This window comes from Pogona vitticeps, chromosome 3 (genome assembly GCF_051106095.1).
Source record: "Pogona vitticeps strain Pit_001003342236 chromosome 3, PviZW2.1, whole genome shotgun sequence".
In the NCBI taxonomy this organism is placed as follows: Eukaryota; Metazoa; Chordata; class Lepidosauria; order Squamata; family Agamidae; genus Pogona; species Pogona vitticeps.
Genome location: NC_135785.1, coordinates 154,329,120 through 154,350,990, shown reverse-complemented (window position 1 = coordinate 154,350,990; position 21,871 = coordinate 154,329,120). Strand labels below are relative to the sequence as shown.

The window sequence follows — 21,871 nt, the reverse complement described above, 5'->3', positions numbered from 1 at the left end:
AAAGGTCCTGTCATTAACAACTCTGCTCAGACCTTGCAAACACAAACAAGTGGTAGAGTTTTCCACTCTTCCTACTGCCCTCCTTTCCCCGGCAATATTGTCTTTTATGGTCAGTTCTGTATAATCATCATATGTGTATGGTAGGATGGCTTCAGTTAACTAATTTTTGATCTAGTGAGAGTTCAGGCTTGATTTGGTTCAGCACCCACTTTTATGGTTTTCTAGCTGTCTTTCATATCTGTATGACTCTCCACCAACACCACATTTCAAATGAGTTGATTTTTGCTCCCATCTGTTTTCACTGTCTTTATTTCACATAGTAAAGATGATTTTGACTTTTCTTTCCAGTGATATTATTTGCTAAATCCCAGCTCACTCTTTTATTTATTTGTTTCAAAAGGTCAGAGTTCTGTTTTAAAATTATTTTTTGAAAATATATATATAGCATGTTTGCAGAGCTTTTGGTCCTGTATAGCTTTTCTTCTTCAGCTTGCCTAAGTCAAAGAAAGGGTTTGGAAATTGGAAGATAACTTTCAAGTCAGCATTCTGCGAAGTGCACATAACCAAATTAGTTTATATTAAAGGGTGTCATCAATGTGTCATAAGACACATAAAGCACTTTTCTGTGTTGCATTTCATCACAACTTTGCTTCACAATTTCATGAAGTCCAAAAAAGCCTTTCAAAACATTTTGGCACAGAGGAACTACATTTTAAAAAGCCAGGACATTCAGTTCTTCAAAAAACCTCTGGTTTATGAATACGGGATATTGCACTTCTGTATCCACATTTAAGTGAAATGGCCCAATTTGCTGCACAATAGCACGCCCACATTGCTAGCAAGAAAAAGGATGCCACATAGCAAAGGACAGCCTTAATGTTAACAGCACCAATGAAAGCAGTCAAGATAGACTACAGGATACCCTTTTGTGCACATTACCACTCCCAGGAGACATCAAATCCTAGAACCTGATTGTTTTTCATCATTTCAACCTCTTTCCCGAACACAAAGAAATTCTCGGGGCTGTTTTTCAATAAGATGTAAATAATCTTGGTTGCTGCCAATGATGTCAGCATCCAAGCTGTCCTTTGCTATGTACATCTTTGCATCCCTTTTCCTACTGAAAATGTGGTCTCAATGTTATTCAGCTATATTGGGCCATTTCTTAGCATTTGGCATTGTACATACAGAACCACAATATACCACATTTAGAAACTGGAGAAGGGTTTTTTGTTCTGTTTGTTTGTTTGTTTGTTTGCTTGCTTGTTTGTTTGTTTTTGGAAGAATCCAATTTAAACAAGGTCAAGGACTCCTGCTTTACAGAGAGGCAGCCAAAGCTCCAGATATCTGCCAGCTTAGAGAGCCATTTCCCCCCCCCCTCCAAATTCACTTTTGGATCTTTCAATCTTTTGGTGGCATCTAGATTGCAGGGTTTTTTCTTGCTTTAGTTCTCAGACTCCTATCATTTGGAAGAGAAGAGGTCTGTTTTTGCTGCATTTTACACATTCTTTCCCTACCCTCCCAATACATACTCTCTGGACACACTTCCATGTGGATAAGTGCATTGAGGTTCATGACACAGTGGCTTTTCTGAGAATACCTGTGGTTTTCTAGCAGTAGATATGCCAAAAGTGAAGGTCAAGATATCCCCTAAAACCACAATCAAATCAATCTGCAAGCACTTGCGACAAACCTAAAAAGTGTGTATTTTTCAGCAGGCCCCTACTCTTGAGAAGACCTTTTCAGTCAAATGATTATTTTTGCTGCTATTGCCTGCCATCTAGTATCTCAGTGTGGTACTGCAGATTGCAGATATATTTACTTTGAAGTTAATATGAGTCATTCTTTTAGGAAGCAAAATATGCATAAAAACATCTTCAAAAGTTTGGGTGTCTAGAATTCATAACCTTGGAGCTGTGATGGCAGCACTGGACAGGCAAAAAGATAAACACAAGTGTGTGTGCAGGCATATGCCTTCAGAAAGCCACTGTATTTTATTCTTATAGAGCCCATCTACAAATCGTATTTGCTCCTGTTCAGGAGGTGATTGAGTCACTCCTTGATTTGGAATAGTTTAACAGAGCTACATGATGTTAATTGAGACCCTGCTCAATCCCTACCTCTTCCTTTCTGTTTCCAAATTATTTTCCTGTGTTCAACAACTAGGTTTTGTATTTTTTTTTGTTTTATTTTAAGATCCAAGTTAGGCAATATAATCTAAATACAAAGTAGCTCTTTGTCACATTAAGATAATGTGCAACATAGGATTTATTAGAAATGGTTCCATTTTGAAAATAGCCACACACATATATCTTTGTGTCATCATTGTAGTTTTCACTCCTGCACCCTGAGCGCATCATCCAAAGTAGCCACTAAGTGGCGTTCTAACCCAGCAAAAGAATAAATCATTTTCTTAAACCAGAAGAGGGAAGGGGGAAAAACTATGGAGGCAAAGAGCAGAGCACAGAAAGTTGTTTTGCAGAAAAAACAATATATAAATGGATATATTTAATAGGTCCCAAAGTATCATTCAGCCACTGCTCTGTTATGGATGACTTCAATATGTCACTATATTTATCTATTCATCTTACAAGTATACGTCCTAGTTCTGAAATGCTATTGATTTATTTACTAGCTTTGCCTGAGTTGAAATAAATCTTATGTATTGATGCATAAAAGGTTTTGGGAAAAGTTATGGAGCTGGGAAGGATGGGCTTATCATTGCCTTCATCTACTGTGAGTGAAACCATAGACTATGGGTTTTGTCACATAGTCCTGTTCTATTCTTCTGGACATTCCTGTGGATCAAGTATTTGGTTCTTGTGAGCTTCCAGAACACCTATGGAGTATTTATGTACTGTGGAACCAATAAAAAGGGATGTAAATCTTTGCTTATTTGCTTTTCACAAGTGAAAATGAAAGTTTTCAAAACATTTTTCCTTTTTGGGTGAGATTACCAAAATCTTTGTGGGTTATTTTTTTTTGCATGTTGGAACTTTCTTCTGAAAAATCACAGAAGTGAGAGGGTCCCCACACACACAAAACCTTGGTTTTTATACCCCCACTCCCCATAGCCATAGTCAAAATGCTGTTCACTTATATGATAACAGAAAGGCAACCGTAAAAGCCTTTCCATTTGGTTGGGATGGGGGCATCTATGAGACCAGTCATGTGACCAATAGTGGGAAAGACTACTGTGGCATCTGCCCAGGTCATGAATATTCATGTGCTGTCTGCATGGACCAATGGGAGTGCTGGAGAGGCAGAGTCACGAGATATATGAGTCTCTCCGCAGGAGGAGGAGGGGTTCAGATTAGAGATTTGGTAGATTGGGAAAGAGAGTTTTTGGGAACTGGGAGTTTGGAGTAGAGGGGGGGTGGCAGTTGAGGGTGGATGAAGCAGGATGTTTTGTTAGGAATTAACAACATTGATTGTACACTCATCACCTGTAATAATAAACAACTTCTATTTGGTTCTATTTAAAATGACACATGGCCTGAATAACGATGAAATCAACTGGTGGCAGCTGAATGACATGTAGTCTGTACTCTTGCTTGGTGAAACAACCAAGGGGCAGGCGGGAACATGACAAATTTGTGGCACAGTGAAAAAAATAAATATCCCTCAGTTTGAAGGTATTCCTACCCAAGAAGGGTTAGGATCTGTGGTAAGAAGTGGTTACTCATTAGAGTCTTGGAGAACACTTTGCTTTGGAGCTTCTGGATTCAGATCTGGGGAAACCTAAGAGAAGGAAATACCTATTCAAGAGAAACCATTTTACCTCAGGATTTAAAAGACCTAGTGGTTAGCTCAAAATCTGGAGCTCTGAGAGTAAAGAGCAGTAGCGGATGGAGTAGAAGCCTAAGTCAGTATAGATCTGAGGTGATAAAAGCTGAAAGTAAAGGAAAACTAAGCAGAAAGATTCTTGTCTTTCTTAGTAAAGAAAAACTAAGCAAAAAGATTCTTGTCTCGTGTCTGGATACAAGAATTGCCCAGACAGGGGAATATTGTGCCAAGGGTTGTGAGCTTGGGAGTAGCCAAGGTGAGCTGCTTTGAAAAGCACATCCTTTCCCACATGCTTGGAAAAGCATAAGGAAAACCACTGAAACAAAGATCCTTTTGGCTCTGGCGAGGGAAAAGAACCAGTCCAGTTTAATAAGAAGTTGTATTATTTATGCCACTCAAATGGAGTACAAAGTTGGTTATGGAGATACAGGTTGACCCCCAGGGTGCTGAGGAAAAAAGGAACCCTCAAATTCAAAGGGATGAAGAAGAAACTGAGGGACCTGTATTGATTACCTCAGAAAGAGAAAATATTCAGAGCTCCCAAGATTTTTGAAAAAAAAAAGGCAGTTGGAACAAGAATACAAACTTAGGGAACTAGAGATTAAAAAGGGAAAGGGAATTTGAGTATAGAGAACTTGAAAGGAAAAGGGAATATGAGCAAGAATTGGAAAGAGAAAAAAAATCACCAAACTTGAAAGGAAAAGGGAATTTGAGCAAGAAACCAGAGAAAGAGAAATGCAGTTCCAAATAGCAATAAAGAGATTGGAATTAGCTGCTCAAAATAATGATAATAAAAATTCCAGTGTACTGAATCCCTCCAATATTGATTTAAAGACATTTCCCCAGTATAGGAAGGGGAATTGTCCTGAATCTTTCCTGATTTCCTTTGAGAGGGCTTGTAGGGATTTTGGGGTTAAAGATGATGAGAGGATGATAATTTTAAGATCACAGATAGGGAGAGTTTTATCTGAGATCTATTCACAAATGCCTCTGGAACAAGCTAGAGATTTTGAGGCTTATAGAAAAATGGTGTATTCCAGATTTTGGATTAATTCAGAGCATCTCAGGAGAAAGTTTAGATCAATTTCAAAGAAACCTGAGGAGTCTTTTGCCCAGCTAGGAGCACATTTGACTCACTGTCTTCATAAATGGTTAGAACAGGAACATGTCACCTCCTAAGACCAAATCAAAAATGTGTTTGGAGTTAGAACAATTTTATTCAATTTTTCTAGAGGAATTGTGTTATCTGGTCAAGGACAAGGAACGTAAAAATGTGCTACAAGCATCTTAATATGCTGATTCTATTAGTGGGATCAGAGATCCTTGATTTTCTGAGGTAAAATTTGGTAGAGAAGTGTGGGACAACAGTAAATCCAGTAAAAATAAAAATTAACTCAGTCAGGCTCAAGCTAAGGGAAGCCATTTTAACACCAAAACCTCATTCCCAGAACAAGCTCTCCTGAAATCAAATAGTTCTAAGGGCAAAAATAATAAATCCTCTTATTCTGAGCATAGGGTCAATTAATAGACTTTTTTTCCTGTGGGGAAGAGGGACATTTTTGATCTCAAGATGAAAATCCTAAAAACCAAAATTACAATCAGCCTAAAGAAGTATTTCTCCTTCAGCCTTCAGCAGCTGAAGCTACCAGCAGTAGCACTCTTGCTAAGGAAACAGACTTGGCAGAGAGCCCAGAACTTTCTGAGGCTAAAGTGACAAAGGTTTTTTTGTTGTTGTTGTTGTTGTCAAGTGTGATCAAGATTTACTGGATAGCTCTGGGGAACTATTTTTATTGACAACATAAAGTATTTAGGTTTAAGATATAAATGTTCCCAGATTACTATTTATCACTCAGACATCATTCCTAAAGAAAAAATGTTAGAACATGAGGTCGTCACCCTCAAAGGCATTCATTTGGACTCTGTGGTTCTGTTGATGGTTAGAGTAGCAGTGAAGTACCATGGGTGGTCTGGTGTATGGAAATTAGCAGTGCCAGATCAGATCCCAGCTCCTTGCCTGATTGGTTTAGATTTATCTAAGCATGTGCAGAGTGTTTTAATGGTAACCCACTCTCAGGAGAGGCAGATTGAAGCCACTGAAGGAACCGCTGAAGCCATCATTGAAAGACCCATTTTAGGGAAACATCCGGAAATGAATGAGATAGCTGATTCAAGTGCTTTTGAGAAAACCTAAGTATTCCTCCTTTATTAAGGAACAGAAAGAAGGGAGCTCCAAAACTGATTGCTTTGAAAAAGTTAAGGAGAATCCCATTCCACTGACCCCTGAACACCCAGAGAGGTATTGTGTGGGAAAAGATTTATGATATAGAGAGGTTTCAATGACTCCTTATAGGGGAGGAGAAGGACCCCACAAACAGCTAATGTACCAGTTAAATACAGAGAAAAGATTTTGGAAAATGCACACAAAGATGTATTTGGAGCATACATGGACATATCTCGCACTAAGCAAAGAGTGGCACAGAACTTTTATTGGCCAGGGATGGGAAAGCTTGTTAAACAATATTGTCAAAGCCATGATACTTGCCAAAAACAAGGTACTGGAAATGACAAGACAAGGGCTAAGTTATGCCCATTGCCAGTGATGTTGACCCTTTTCCAACATATGGATCTCCTTAGAAATAGCAAAGCAAAACATAAAGGATGCTCAAGAAAAGAAGAAAATAATAATAATTTATTGTCATTGTAAGTATATACACATACAACGAAATTCACAAAAAGCTGGCATAATAAAAAGGCCCGGGAAAGAATATTCTGTCCCGAGGATAAGCTACTGACGCTGAGGCCCACAAAGGGGAATAAATTGCAGTTAGCATGGTCAGGACCTGTAGATTTCTTACAATAGCACTGGAAAGCCGAAGGGACTAGTATTAAGAGGCTTCACATGCAGCTGCAAAAGTACTGAGAATCCTGCAAAACAAAATCCTACCTGAAAAACCAGAGATTAATGGGAGAGAACCAGATGATGAAAATCTCAATAAATCTGAAATAAGCCAAATGTTTGAGATTGCACTTAAAAGGAACTTGCCAGTTAATTTTGAGGTGGCCCAGGAAAGTGGCCCGCCTCATATGAACTTTGTGACAACAGTACCTGTGGTTGAGTTGATGGGTGAGGGTGAAGGCAAGGGCAAGAAGATTTCAAAGAAGAATGAAGCCATAGCTGTTCTAGAGGAGTTGAAGAAACTGCCTACCCTTCCTACAGTTGAGAAAATCAAGCCACTATTCAAAAAGAAAACAAACTTAACTCGAAAGAAGCAAGATGAAGCCATCCAGTGGACATCAGAGTGCCAGGTCGCCTTCAATCATCTGAAGAGGGCGCTCACTTCAGGACCTGTCCTTCTTGCAATGGGCTTCCACAATGAATTCATCATCTACACGGATGCATCGAATGTGGGAATGGGAGCCATGTTGAGCCAAGCCGACAACAGTGGAAACAGTATGGACCCGCAAAAGCTGCTGATGTACATTTGTCCTGTGCACCGAGCACTCTCCTCTTCTATGGCTAAGGACTATTCAAGCCAACAGTAGCAAATTGATGAGATGGGCACTGATTCTACAAGACTTTGACTTTGCAGAAAAGGGACCCAGAATGTGGTTGCTGATGCCTTGTCTTTAAGGCCAAATGACTAGAGAAAATTCTTTGTTTTTATCTGAGTTCAATAGTAACTGTTCTGGTTGTGCAATAGTTATGGAATATGCTTGAAGTGCAGAAGTTGCTTGAATATTAATAAACTAAGTGGTACGTATGGTGATGATAAAAATTAATAGTAAATATCCATAGTAATGTAAGAGTAATGTAAGAAAATCCTTATTAATGGAAGTCATGTATCCTAAGTAATCTACGAAGTTAATATTTGCATTCCAGGTATTTTTGCTTGTTTATGAGGGCAAACCATTAAGTTTCCCCTCCTGTCACAAACTTATTAAGGTCGAAGGAGTGTGATGTCCACCCAGGTCATGAATACTGATGTGCTGTCTGCGTGGACCAATGAGAGTGCTGGAGAGGTGGAGTCACGAGATATAAGAGTCTCTGCAGGAGGTGGAAGGGTTCAGATTAGAGATTTGGTAGATTGGGGAAGAGAGGGTTTGGGAATTGGGAGTTTGGAGGAGAGAGAGAGAGAGAGAGAGAGAGAGAGAGAGAGAGAGAGAGGGTTGGTGGTTGAGGATGGATGAAGTAGGATGTTTTGTTAAGAGTTAATGACATTGATTTTACCTTCATCACCTGTAACAATAAATAGCTTCTATTTGGTTCTATTTAAAATGACAAATGGCCTGGACCTATATTATGAATAGTGAATAATGTTGATGTAATCATCTGGTGGCAGCTGAACTCTGCACTCTTGCTTGGTGAAACAACCAAGGGGCAGGCAGGAATGTGAGAACCACCTTGCATGCTTAAAAAAAATTGTCTCTTGTATTATGTGAAATGAAACACCATCTATTTTTTCTTTTAAAAAACTTTGTTATTATTACATCTGTCATACATCAAAAACTCTATTAAGGTAGCCATAAATCAAAGGTGGCACATTAAAAACAGTAACAAGAATGACAAATTTCTCTCACTTGCAGGTGTACATTGCAATGCAAAATCTAAGCAAAACACACAAGTGAGCCAGTTTGGTGGTGTCACGTCTTATCATTCAACCAGGGAAAGCTGCCCTTTTACACTGACTTCTGATCTTCACTTACCTTACCTTTCCCAGCTTTCTTTGTTTAATGAAGGCTTTGAAACGCTCACATTTCTTGTGTGGATGTTTAACAAGACATTGTGGTTTAAATCACATTTCAGTATAAATGTGGCTTTGTTTGAAGGACACAAAAGGCACAGTGATGGCTGCTGACAGCAAGCTGATGACCTGCTAGGTCATTTGTATATTTCCTAGTATTCAATGTCATTGATCAGAGGGTCCTTTGATTGGGTAGAATTTGTATAGGGGGTTCTTTGAATCTATAGTATAACATTCTTGTCATCTTTATTCCAGTGAAACACTACCTCTAGTTTCCTTGGGAAATTTTTCATAAAGGAGATTCTATTTTTATACTTCTGATATTCACAGCAAGAATTACCTCCATGCACTCTGGGTACTTCTCGTACAATCTTTGGATAGATCCTGCATAACTTCCCATATATACAAAAGAAATGTCAAAATATGCTTACTTGTACAATTTTATCCACATTTCCTTAGAAAAAAGCCTCAGTTTGTCCTGTTGAATGCATTCCCAGGTAAGTCTGCACAGGACTGTGTCCAAATACTGACATTGTAAACATTCTTAGTAGGGCGAAAGCCACATTGGAACTTATAATGAAACTTGAATTGATTGAATGATCAAGGCAAAAATATGCTGTAAAGTTTCACCTATCTTTCCTATGTTTCCTTTGCCTTAATAAAAGATACATACTTTCCCAAGGTCACCTGAATGCATCTTACACTGAAGACTCAAGGGCCACCACAATGTGATGGTTCTAATGTTTAATTATATCAAGGAGATCTGAGTTCAGGTGCAGCTATCAAGGATCTATTTTAAGTCATATTGAAACCTTTTATTGAAACAAAGGAAGGACATAGCTAAAACTAATAAATGATGCCCTATTTCTTAACAACTTGGGGCCCATCACAATGGATAGGAAAGAATGACATTATAGCAGGTAAATTTAGTGCATCTATTCAACCAGGGGCTAGAAGTTTGAATCCTCACTATGACTCCCAAGAGAAGAGTCAGCCAAAATCAATCAGAGCATGTGTGGCTGAAGAGGCTACAGGGTCTGTCACCCATGTGACCTTGGACATGCTGCATGTCCCAGAGCACCAGCAGAAGAAGGCACTGAGAAATAGGCACAGCTGATGTGATCAAGTCAAATATATCATATTTTAGCTATCCCTCAGGATGGCTGGCCATAGGTGAGAGGGTTTCAAGTAGGGATGGGGAAGAATTTCATTTAGTATCCATTTTTAACCTACTTTATACTCTTCAAACATCATGTGGGTTTAAATATAACTGCCCTTTAGACTGTGCACCTTTCTCAGTGCCCTGAGAATGAAGCAATAAAACGGAAGACTCTTTTATGGAGAGCTAGCACTCAGGAAAAATGGAGGACAGATAATGTCTCAGCACTTTCTTCCTCTTGTTTTCCTGAACATGGTACTGAACTTACCAGAAATTCCCCAATACCTGTTACATGGTTTAGAAGGAAAGCACTGCATTATATGTATCTGCAATGACAAGAAAATCTATTTACAATGGTTCCTCAAAAGGATAACATTTGGAGAAGAGGCCAAATTCTGAATAACATGAAATGCTAAGACAATATTTATCAAAATACATTTTTATCCCCATTTCTCTTCCCACAAATAGCGTGCAATTTTTCAAAAGTCAGGCCCTGCACAGCTCTATAGGACTTAAAAAAAATCTGTATTTCTATGTCATAGGACTTGTGGCATTTACTTGACACTAGCACTCACATATTCTGATGATTAAATATAGACCATTATTAAATGTTTTTGGAGAACAGATCTATCAAAAATTCCTTAGTAGTAATAGCTAAAGGAAAATACATTTTTCAAATGCAGTAATATCCTGGAGTTATTTGGTTGCAGGACAAACAGAAAAAGAGACATGTTTCCTTTTTGACCTTCTGGAGAAATCTGACTGGCCACAGCTGAAAACAGATTACTAGCCAAAATGATCCTCGGTGAGTATCTTCTTACATTCTTGTGTCTTACACAATACTGGCTGGATAGCTCAGTGAACCGGAGTACAACGAGGTTTGGGAGTTCAGTTACCTGCTATGCCTCCCCTGAACAGCAAACTTGTGGAGATTTGGGTGAGCTGCATGGTCCTAGAGAGCCAGCAGAAAAAAAGGACTGGTAAGCCACTTCTAACCACTTTATACTTATGAAACCCCAGCAAGGGTCACAGTAATTTGGAATCAATTTATGCAAGTTAAAAATACCAATTAAATAAACCATGCTTTAAAACAAATTTTGGTTTTCTAACTTAATGAGTCCATCAATTCTGGCTATATTGACCACTTATTACTGCTTCTAATATATATTTGCTGTTGAAGGTGATTTTCCCGGGCTGCCTGTACATTAGGCTGCTTGATCTATCTTAGTCCTTGGTGAAAGGGAAGGACAAAACCAGCATTCTCCTCAATCAACAAGCAACGAACTGTCAGCCACAACAGATGTGCCTTCTTCTGTAGTAAAAATATTTATTTTCACAATAATAAACAACAAAAGATAGCACATTGTCAGAAATTATGCTTTCTTTTCCCATCTGCCTTATTTTCTTGCAGAATTATTCCTATCTCTCTCTCTCTGTCTGTCTGTCTGTCTGTCCGTCCGTCCGTCCGTCCGTCCGTCTGTTTTGCTTTTTGACTTCCCAGCCAGCATAGTTCACTCAGTAGTCTACAATATAAGACAAGGTATGAAACAGAAAAGCCACGGTCCAGAACAATTCATAATAAAAACCAAGGTAAAACTGGCAATAAAAAGCAAAAGTACTGAAAGCCATAAAACTAAAATAAAACCAGAAGCAAAGTAGTAGAGTGCCAAGATCTAAAAGCAGTATGAGCAAACCTTAAAATGCTTAGGGTAATGAGATGGCAGTTTATGTGGGTGCTTTATAGAATATAGAAGTACATGTGGCTCCTGGGAAAATAGCAGATATTACATTCTTTAGAACTCCAATAGCTTAAAACTCATTAAGAAACTGAAGGATGGAGGTTGTCCATTGTCCCAGAGGTGGCTGCATAACAGAGGATGTAAAGTGGAGGTCCAGTGTTGTAAGCTGATATCAGGCCATAGAATATGGCTGGGAGACCTGTGGGCTTCTGAAGTAGGTATATGCACCATCTCCAGAGAAAAAGTGTACACGCAGGATGGAATAATGATATTTGTGCATTTCTGGATCAGCTACAGAGATGTTCAAGAACCCCACTTGCTCTCGTTGGTTCACACACCCCTACCAATCACTATTGCTACAATAGAAAAACGAAATACTAGAGTAGAAGGAGATCCCCATCCTCATCTTAGAACTGCGGAGCTGGAATGGGCCCTATGGATCACTGAGTCTAGCACCTGTCAAGGAAGCACAGTGGGGAATCAAACTCCCAACCTCTGATTCCACAGCCAGATGCTTAAAGCACTGTGCTATCCAGTAGATGTAGCCCTGCTGGAAGCTAACACCTCTTCTAAACCCACCAATCACTGAGCCCCTGGGTAGGGTTCAAACTGAGTTCACTGGTCTCTATGTATCCTGTCCACCTGACCAAGCAGTCATTTCAAATGACAACTAATATGTTTGTGTTACATCACTTACTAGAGTAGCAAAATCTTAGAATTTTCTCCTTTTTTCTACTTTAGGTAGTTAGGACTAAGTGTGTGCATGAATGTGTGTGAATGTTGGGCAAACAACTGACTCTCTTATGCAGGCCTTGTATCTATCTGTCTGTCTGTCTGTCTGTCTGTCTGTCTGTCTGTCTGTCTGTCTGTCTGTCTATCTGTCTATCTGATGTCAGGTTAGATGTTAATGCCTGGACCTCCCCTAAGAGGCCTATATAACTTTATAGATCTCCAGGGAAAAATCAGAAGCCAGTGTCCTCACAATGGGCACATATTTCAAAAGGGGGTTGATGCTGTGTGACGAGAGGAATATTTTGCATGCTGTCTATTCCTCCCTTCTTCTGCATATTCTTTTAATGTATTTGCTCCATGCAAGACAGATAGATTTTAATGTCCAAAAAATTCTCTACTTCCCTTTTGTTGAAGAGGTGTATGGGAGCAGATATAAATGAGTAATGAATATCTTTTTAAAAAATGAATATCTTTAAAAAAAAACTTCTCCAAAGCCTAATATTATATAAGAGTATGAACACGTAAAGGGCTAAATAAAGATATAAGTAACTATTATAATCAAAACTTAAAATGCTTCCACAAAAATTAATAGGGTACTTAAAATGGAATGATATTTTTAACTCAAAGTGTTGAAATATTTAAAGAATAAAATAATAAAAGATATTACAAAGACATATTCCCTAAACTGTAAAAGTTTAACTCTCAGTTAAGTCACATCTATGAAAGAAATCTTAATAAGCTTATATAAATAATAAAAAACTATATTAGAGCATAAGCAATTTTGAAATAACATCAGAATACCAAAATATTTTTAATCCCTCTGCCCCTGAGTCTTCTCCTCTCTAATGCCATTCTCTTGATGTCCTTTGCTCCTTACCTCAACTATATTTTTGGCAATTATTTATACCTTTACTATTCATTTTATCAGCTAAAACAATCTTATCTGCAAGACTTGGGAAATCTAAGAGCTTAGAGAACAAGGGGAAAAATTTAATAGAAATCTCAATTGTTTCGGCAGAGTTTGTAGCTGAATATCTGGCATTTTGCCATTCTACTGATAATGTTAGTTGTTTTGGACCACAGCATCAAAGATTTAAACCCCTACATTCTTAGAAAACCTGCTTATTAAAATAGAATAGCATTGAAACTAAATAGAATGCAAACTACCAGATCTCAATACATAATTTCTAAGTTGTAACCAATGCATTGTTGAGCTGTCAGAATGTTAGAATGGCCTTGTTCAGCTTGAGCACAAGCCAATTTTTTAAATTTTATTTATTTATGACTTATAATTAAAAAATAAACGAACCTATTTTCAAGCCAGTGTGCTGCAGTGGACAGAGGGTCAGGCTAGGATTTAGAGGACCTTGGTTCAAATCCCCACTCAGCCAAGGACATTCACTGGAGGTGGCAGTGGTAAAGCCACTCCTTAAATATCACACTCATAATGGCACATGAGAACAATTTTGTTTCAAGCATTGATCTGGATAGAGATTTTCCCACAGTTCTGTTCCATCTGAAAAATCATGCATGGAATTTGAACGTCCAACATTTACCTAAAAGGAACTGTTTGTCACAGATTTAAATAAAATAAATAGTAATGGTGATAGGAAGGCACCTTAAAGTTGTATTAATTTACCAACTAATAACTTTTCCAAGGATGGTTTAAATACAGGAAAAATACCAGTGAAGGCACAGGTGTTCTAAATACTGTAATGAAAGCACATTATTACAGCACTACAACTGATGAAGAAATGTTCATTAGTCTTTGCTTCAGTTATAATGCTGAATTTGCCACGTGGGATAGCAAGGTTTTCTATTGGAAAGTGCCATCTAATTGTTACTTACCATTTTCAGTTGTCTGCTATAATGCTAATTAGTTTCTTAGAGACTTCTGAAACAGATCCAGAGCTGTCATTTAAAGTTTTATTTTTAACTTTTTATGGTCTTAGAATATTCCATTTTGTCAACAATGTGCCATAGATGAGAGAAACAGATAGGATACTAGTTACCTAACTAGGATGGGCTAAAATAACTCTTTGATCTTATGCTCTACCTCTAAGCGAAAGGGCAGAAGGAAGGGTTACCCCGCCTGCTGGCAGCTGCCGCTTCCTGCTAGGAGTGTATGCACGTCACTGGAACTGGTTTATTCCTCCAGTTAGAGCGAGTGTGATCTGGTGGTGACAGACCTCATGTCAGTCCCCTTATCATGGTCAGATCACCACCTAATAAAATGTAACCTCACAGTGGCTCTCCCCCCTCGCAGGAAACAGGGATCTATTTCTATGGTCCATCCTCGAAGGCTACTGGATCCGGCTGGATTCCGGGACATCATGAGAGGGGTCACAGCAGACCTGGCTAGCGCTCCTGTCAATGCTCTGGTTGATAACTGGTCCACCTTCGTAACCAGGGCTATAGACACGATCACACCTAAACGCCCTCTCCGTCGTAGAGCTCGTCCAGCGCCCTGGTCTAACTAGGAGCTTCAAGCACTGAAGCGACATAGGAGAAGGCTAGAGCGTAGATGGAGGAAGAACCCAGTGGATTATAATAGGATAGCTGTCAAGGTCGCAACTAACCTTTACCTGTCTAAGGTAAAGGCTGCTTGTCGAACTTACTTTGCTAACCGGATAAGCGAAGCATCCAACCAGCAGGCGGAGTTATTCCGTATAGTGCGCGACCCATCCAGAACTGGTCTGGATGATAGGCCTCCCCTTAGTTTTTCACCTGACCAGTTTGCAGCCCTTTTAAAATCTGAAGTGGAGGCCATCCAACGGGATATCTCTCCTTTTTTGAACACAGTAGGTCGAGCAGAGATGTCCAGTGCTCCATCTTGCCCGGTAACCCTTGACTCCTTTCAGCCTGTCATGCCTGATTCTGTGGCCAGAGTACTTGACCGCTGTCAAGCCACCACCTCCTCCTTGGACCCTTGCCTGGCCTGGCTAATCAAAGCAGCCAGGCCGATAACAACAAAATGGGCCACTGCAATAATAAATGGGTCTTTCCTTGAGGGCAGGTTTCCCTCTGCACTCAAGGAGACACTCATTAGGCCCATAAGAAAGAAACCTAATTTGGCAGCGGACGAAATTGGCAATTATAGGCCCGTTGCCAATATTTCTTTCATGAGCAAAGTAGTCGAGAGGGTGGTGACTGACCAGCTTCAAGCACATCTGGATGAAACAGATGCCCTGGATCCTTTTCAGTCGGGCTTCAGACCATGCCACGGTACAGAGACGGCATTGGTCGCCCTGTACGATGACTTGTTGACGGAGGCCGACAGCGGTAAAATTTCTTTGTTGGTCCTCCTCGACATCTCAGCAGCCTTCGATACCATTGACCATGGTATCCTCCTGGGGAGGCTCTCTGAGTTGGGTATCGGTGGCTTGGCTCTAGCCTGGATCCGTTCCTTCTTGGAGGACTGCCCCCAGAGAGTGCAGCTTGGGGAGAGTATTTCGGACCCGTGGAGTCTCAATTGTGGGGTTCCACAGGGGTCGATCATCTCCCCAATGCTGTTTAACATCTATATGAGGCCGCTGGGTGGGGTCATCAGGGTATGTGGAGCATCGTGCCATCAATATGCTGATGACTCCCAGCTCTATATTTCCTTTTCACCAACTGCAGGTGATGCCGTCCTGTCCCTCCAGCACTGCCTGGGGGCCGTACAGCAGTGGATGCAGGAGAATGGGCTGAGGCTGAACCCGGACAAGATAGAAGTTCTGAGGGTGGGTGGCCCTGTGGATGGTGGCTTGGGAAACTCCCTCATGTTTGGGGGGGGTGGTCCTGGCTGCGAGGAGTGGGGTCCGCAGCCTGAGGGTACACCTGGACCCGATGCTCACCATGGAAATGCAGGTGGCATCAGTAGTCTGCACCGCCTTTTTCCACCTTTGGCGGATTGCCCGGCTGCAACCTTACCTAGACACAGGGGCGCTCACTACCTTAGTACTTGTGCTCATAATTTCTAGATTAGACTACTGTAACGCGCTCTACGTGGGGCTTCCTTTGAAGCTGATGCAGAAACTTCAAGTGGTGCAGAATGCGGCGGCCAGACTCCTTACTGGAGTGAGAAAATACCAACATATCTCTCCTACTCTGGCCATGCTGCACTGGCTGCCCATCCGTTTTCACATTGACTTCAAAGGGTTAGTGCTTACATATAAAGCCCTAAACAGTTTAGGACCTTGATACTTGGCGGAACGCTTACTCCCAACTAGTTCTACCCGTGTCACCCGCGCGAGCCAGGAGGTGAGGCTGAGGAGCCTGACGCTGAGGGAGGCCCAGAAAGAAAGAACTAGAAACCAGGCTTTCTTGGCAGTGGCTCCTCGTCTCTGGAATAACCTACCTCCGGAGATTCACGCTGCACCCTCGCTGGGTACTTTTAAGAACCAACTAAAAATATGGATGTATAGGCAGGCCTTCCCTTCCAGTTAATTCCTGTCCTCTTTCCTTTTTTTCTCTTTATTTGATTTATTTTTATTTTTCCCATCTTATAGAGTCATTTAATTAATTAATTGTTATAATTTTTTTAGAACTTGTTATCCTTATGTTGTAAGCCGCCTAGAGTGGTCGAAATGACTATATAGGTGGGGTATAAATACAACAAATTAAATAAATAAATAAATAAATACATATAAATAAATAAATAAATAAAATAAATAAATCAGAATGCAGCTGCAACCTTCTAGCAGAGGTTTCCCAGAGTTTTATTTGCCAGAGATATTGAAAGTTCAGAGTTGGCAAAATTCCAAATTCTGTTTTCTGGTCTTGGTCCTTAAAGTCCCTAAAGAACATGTAAAAACTACCCTAAAAGAGTGGAGGCAATGGAAGCAAGAATCAACTCCAAAAACAAACAATCACCACCACCTACAACAATCACTCTCAACCAAAACAGTACTAAAAACCTCCATTATAATATGCATCTTTAGTAGAATAAATGCACAGCAAGTTAACACCTAACCATTTTTTAAAATCAATCAAACAGGAAAAGAACCTCCATACACACACAAATCGGGCAAAATGGCAAAAGAAGACACATAGTCATACTGTCTCCTCTCCCAAAAGAAAGAAAGCAAATAAGTCAAAAAAATGCAATCAAAGCATTACACACCCAAAAAGACTAGGTTATATGGGATATCCTGTTTTATGTTTTCTTCTGTTCTTTGAGCCTAACACAACAACAAAAACAATCCAGGAAGAGAAAGGACCAAAGAAATGGAGAGAGGAATGTAAGTATTAATACCAAGTAGGCACACTGACAGAGGCAAACCTCCTGGCCATGGCAGCAAAAAGAATAAAAAGAAATGGGCTGGTAGGGGATCTCACAAAAAATAAGGAAGAAAGTAAGAAAAAAGGAAGGATCTAAGACACAGTCAGGCAGCACAAGATGGAGGCTGCTAAGAGCTCAGACATCCACAAGGAATGAGTGAAACAAAAATGAATACTTCCACCGAGTTCCAGTCATTCAAGGCCCCTCTACAGCTTCAAAATAGGGGTCCCCTCTTCCTAAATATTCTGATTGGCTGTTGGTATGAACCCTTGCATTACTATTGATTTTTTTCCTTGGGAATTTGCCAGACAAAGGGTGAAAGAAAAATTAAACAAGCAAGGGATCAATGAAAGAACAACTAACTTAAACATGTGAAATATGAAAACCTCTTTCATGTTTTTTTCCCTTTAAATCAAACACAACAGTGCCAATGAAAGTTAGGATAGGCCATCTTGACATGCTGAGAAGCCTGACAAGGATTCTCCAAGCTCTTCGAGAGGTCTCAACTTCAGTAGGAAATGGAGACACCAGGCATCCTTCCCTTCTTGTCATGCATTCTGCTATTTGTGCAAAACAAGTCTGCCTAGAACTAATAACTTTTCCACTTGTGCAGTTAAGAAAACATAGATAGCAAACACAAAAGGTCAAAAGCTGATTGATGGAGAAAGACACAAACAAGCCACTCAAAGATACTACTTCTTAACAATTCATGCAACAGGACAAAAGGTTATCACAATTTTAAGTTTCGTGTAGTTACAGAAATGTGCAAAAATCTACCTCAAAATGTGTAATATGTCCATGGGACCAGTTAAAAAAGCAGTTACCATCTTCTGACATAGGTAAAAAATTATTTTATTGTCTCTTTATTGCCCAAGAACTAAACAGGTAAAAATTTACATCCTTCTTGTTTATTTACTTATTCCATTATTGCGCTTCTGATCAGACAGTGATTGTCTTCCCACAGTGGCTCACAGCAATAAAAGCAGAAAGGCTGTGCTGAGGAAGAAAAATGGAGATGATACCTGGGAGAAATCCACACTGTCATACAACATCTAAACTAAAAAAGACAAAACACAATTGAAGAGGAGTGGAAAGAAAACAACAAGAAGACAGAGAAATCTGTTATTTAAGTAAAAACCATGCTGTGAGAATAATTGTACTATAAACAGGCCCAGGAAAGCCATTTAAGGACCATTTAGTTGTTCTTGCTCCTTTGATTAAAAGTTGTGTTAAGAGTACTCTTTCTCCTTCTCAGTTCAAAGCATTCCTTCTGTTAGAAGGGATGGATATTGTCATTTTAATCATCTCTAGAGTTTGAACAATTAGTTTTTAAAAGCAAGAAGGTACTGTCAAGTGATTGTTGGAGTTCCATTTTTTAAAAAATGACTTGGATTTACTACTTCTCAAAAATAAGGGGGGGGGGGAAACTTGGAAAACGTATCTAAATGTTACAAGCCACTGCTTTGTGACACAAAACAGAGACTCTCCCTGAAGCCACCTTGTTGTCATTTAAACATCTACAATAGATTATTAGCAAAAAGCATCAGCATGGGCCAGTGTTTGAAATGAGATATTTCTCACTCACCTTGAAGCACAGGGCCATTTTTTATAAAAGTAACAAAACAAGAGAGAGCACCAAGAACAATAGCAAAAAATACATACAGCAACTGTAACATGGAGGAAAAAAAGCTTTAGTCCTTGAGAGTTTGCAGTCAAAATTTCCACATGGAAAACATGAGAAGAAAGGGAATGAACAGACAGATTAAAGTATCAGGATACAAAATTATCTTCTTTCCAGCTAAGGTAGATAATGTACCTCAGTACAGAATCTCATTTTCAATACAGTAACTGTTACTAGCTTGCAAACCAATGGAAGTATGCCCCATTGAACCTAGAGTGGTTTGCTTCCAAATAGGAACATATAGACTAGCTGTGCCTGTTATATTCGGACAAGGCATTTAATGGGTCTCGTGTTCTTTGGAAGAAAGAACGTGCCACAGTTTCTTCTTGGTTAAATTGTTAGCATGACCAGAATCTTTCCAATACAGAAAGTGAGGCTTTTTGGTAAGCTCTATACAGTTATGAAAAAAAATGGCCATTGTGTTTGGTCATTGTTAAGCCCAGGTAATGTCACCATCCAGTTTGGAAAAAAAAAATGCCAAAAGTGATGTCTCTCCTGCAACGTTTCCTGTATTGCTCCCCTGTGCCAATTGAGAATTAGTTGTCAAGTAAGTAAAATCATTTGTCTTTGTCAACTCTGCCCAGCAAAAGCAAAAAAGTAAATTATTTTTTTAAAAAAATCATAAGAAGAGGGAAACTTTCCTCATCGCCATACATTCTTGATACATACCTCTATTAGAAATGGGTCTAGACATTCAGTGAAACAAAAGGAAACTGCAGGAAGAGTAACAGGAGAAGCAACTGAGAAATGTATCCCAGTTGACAGACCTGGAAAAAAATGTATTTCCAGCACACACTCAAATGAGACTTAATGTTCCTGGCTTTCTTGGAAAATATTGAAACACCCTTTTAATTCTCTCACAGCAGTTTCCAAATAGAGGAAGCAGCTTACCTGGTTGCATTTTTTTCCTGCTGATAGTAATAATGGGAGCATGTGTACACAGAGAGTTATACTGTCTTCATGACCAAGTGCCAATGCACATCAGCAAATCACTCTCTCTTCTTGCAATGCTGATGGCAGGACACAAGGGATGCGGCCACTGAATTAATGAAAGGAAATGAGCCATAGTGCCCAGCAGAATTTCAACTTTAAAACAAGCCTTGGCATGATAAACCAAGTCATGTGGTGTCATTAACAAAATGGGAACAAATGGCAGCATGGCAGATCCTATCAATCAGTGTAGAGATTCTGTAATGCTCAAGGTTGTGTAAGGAAACTTCAGAATCCATTCAATAAGTTTCTTCCATTGACTCAGACTAGATCCTTGTTTCAAAGATCATTTTCAAAGTTAAATGGAGAGATACTGGCTCAAATTATGCATTGCAACAATTAGGTGACACATACAAATATTATTTTGATGGAGAGACACAAAATCTCCTCTTATATAATTCTCTTAAGTGACAAAGAAAATAATTCTGTAATTTTCTCCCCACTAAGCAAGATTGCGAAACAAATTGTGCATTTTCCATATGTTGGTATTTTTTACCTCAACAAATTTCTGAAAGTTCTTTTGTGTAAAACACCTGTTTTCTTTGAAAACCTCTATTTCCTGCAGATACAAGGGCTTACATACAAAACATAACTTTTGAGGGCAAAGCATGGTGTCTTTTCTAATGCTTTTGATAAGAAAAAAACAAGAACTCATCCATACAGAGGTGAAAAATCTTATAGTGTCGAGATAGTTTTTCATAACAGATTTATAATATACAGTAGCCATATCATAGAATAATACAGTGCCATAGAATGTAAGCCACAAAGCACCTTGGCCATTGAGCAGATGCTGGGGGGGATGTCAGACAGCAGATACTTATGTACAGATGTGGCAAACATCCAACTATTTTAATGAACTATCCATTCTCCTCTGATCGGGGTCCTAGCACTATATGCCACCAATCTTTCCTGGCCCTACAGAAAAGTAGCTCATTGTGTCAAATAGTAGATGCTATCCCGTTGCCAGGGCTGGATGAAGATTCGCCTGCAAGTCCAGTCAGATTCTGCTCACAGATTCTTGTGTTTCACCCATGTATATCAGATATGATACATACTTAATGAGGGAAATGTTGTAGGTGAGGATGGTCTCCATAAAGAATGTCACATGCCTAATGGACCATCCTTGCATAATTTGAAAACCCATTGTTCCTTGTTTGCCACAACTTTGCTATTCATGCACCTGTCCATTAATTCATAGCATGTAGAGATGCCATGTCTCCTCAGATTCATGTGTTATTTACAACCAAAGGCTTTTTACACTCATCAAAATCACCTTTTCCCCCTCAGCTGCACCAGTTCACATAGTTTTAAAGCTTTATAATCCTCATATATTGTTATTTAAGCAATCAAGAAAATTAAGAAGCAATGTTCCCTCTTCTCGGAGAAACAAAAATAACCAAAAAACAAGTAGCTCCTTTTTCCTTTTGGTGGAGGTAGTATCAAAAAAGCATTTCCCAGTTTTACCGGCAGATGGCAGCCAGTATTCACTAATGTGCATTGTTCTCCCTTAAAAAAGAAACTTTTCATGCCCCCCCCACCATATCACAGAGCCCAGTTAAGAAAGACAGTGTTTAGTGCCATGAATATAAATATGAACAAGGTTGTAACAAAGTTGTTACTAGTAGCACAATATTCTGCCTTTTTTTCTTTTCCTTCTTTTTTTCCTAATGAAAAAGGGAAACATATCTTTTTCAGCTCTCAGAATACTTCAGCTAGCATGGCTGTAAGAAAAATACTTCCAGAGTTAAGTCCTGCTGTGTTCAGTGAGACTTAATGGCT

At 39.4% G+C, this 21,871-nt stretch overlaps 1 long non-coding RNA gene across 1 annotated transcript; it reads left to right on the top strand.

Moving 5' to 3' along the window:
- Positions 1-6,735: 6,735 nt before the first annotated feature.
- On the top strand, positions 6,736-21,786 carry LOC144588458 (uncharacterized). Its single transcript, XR_013544032.1, has 2 exons — positions 6,736-10,492; positions 18,386-21,786. It is a non-coding gene; the product is annotated as an uncharacterized LOC144588458 (long non-coding RNA).
- The last annotated feature ends 85 nt before the right edge of the window (positions 21,787-21,871 follow it).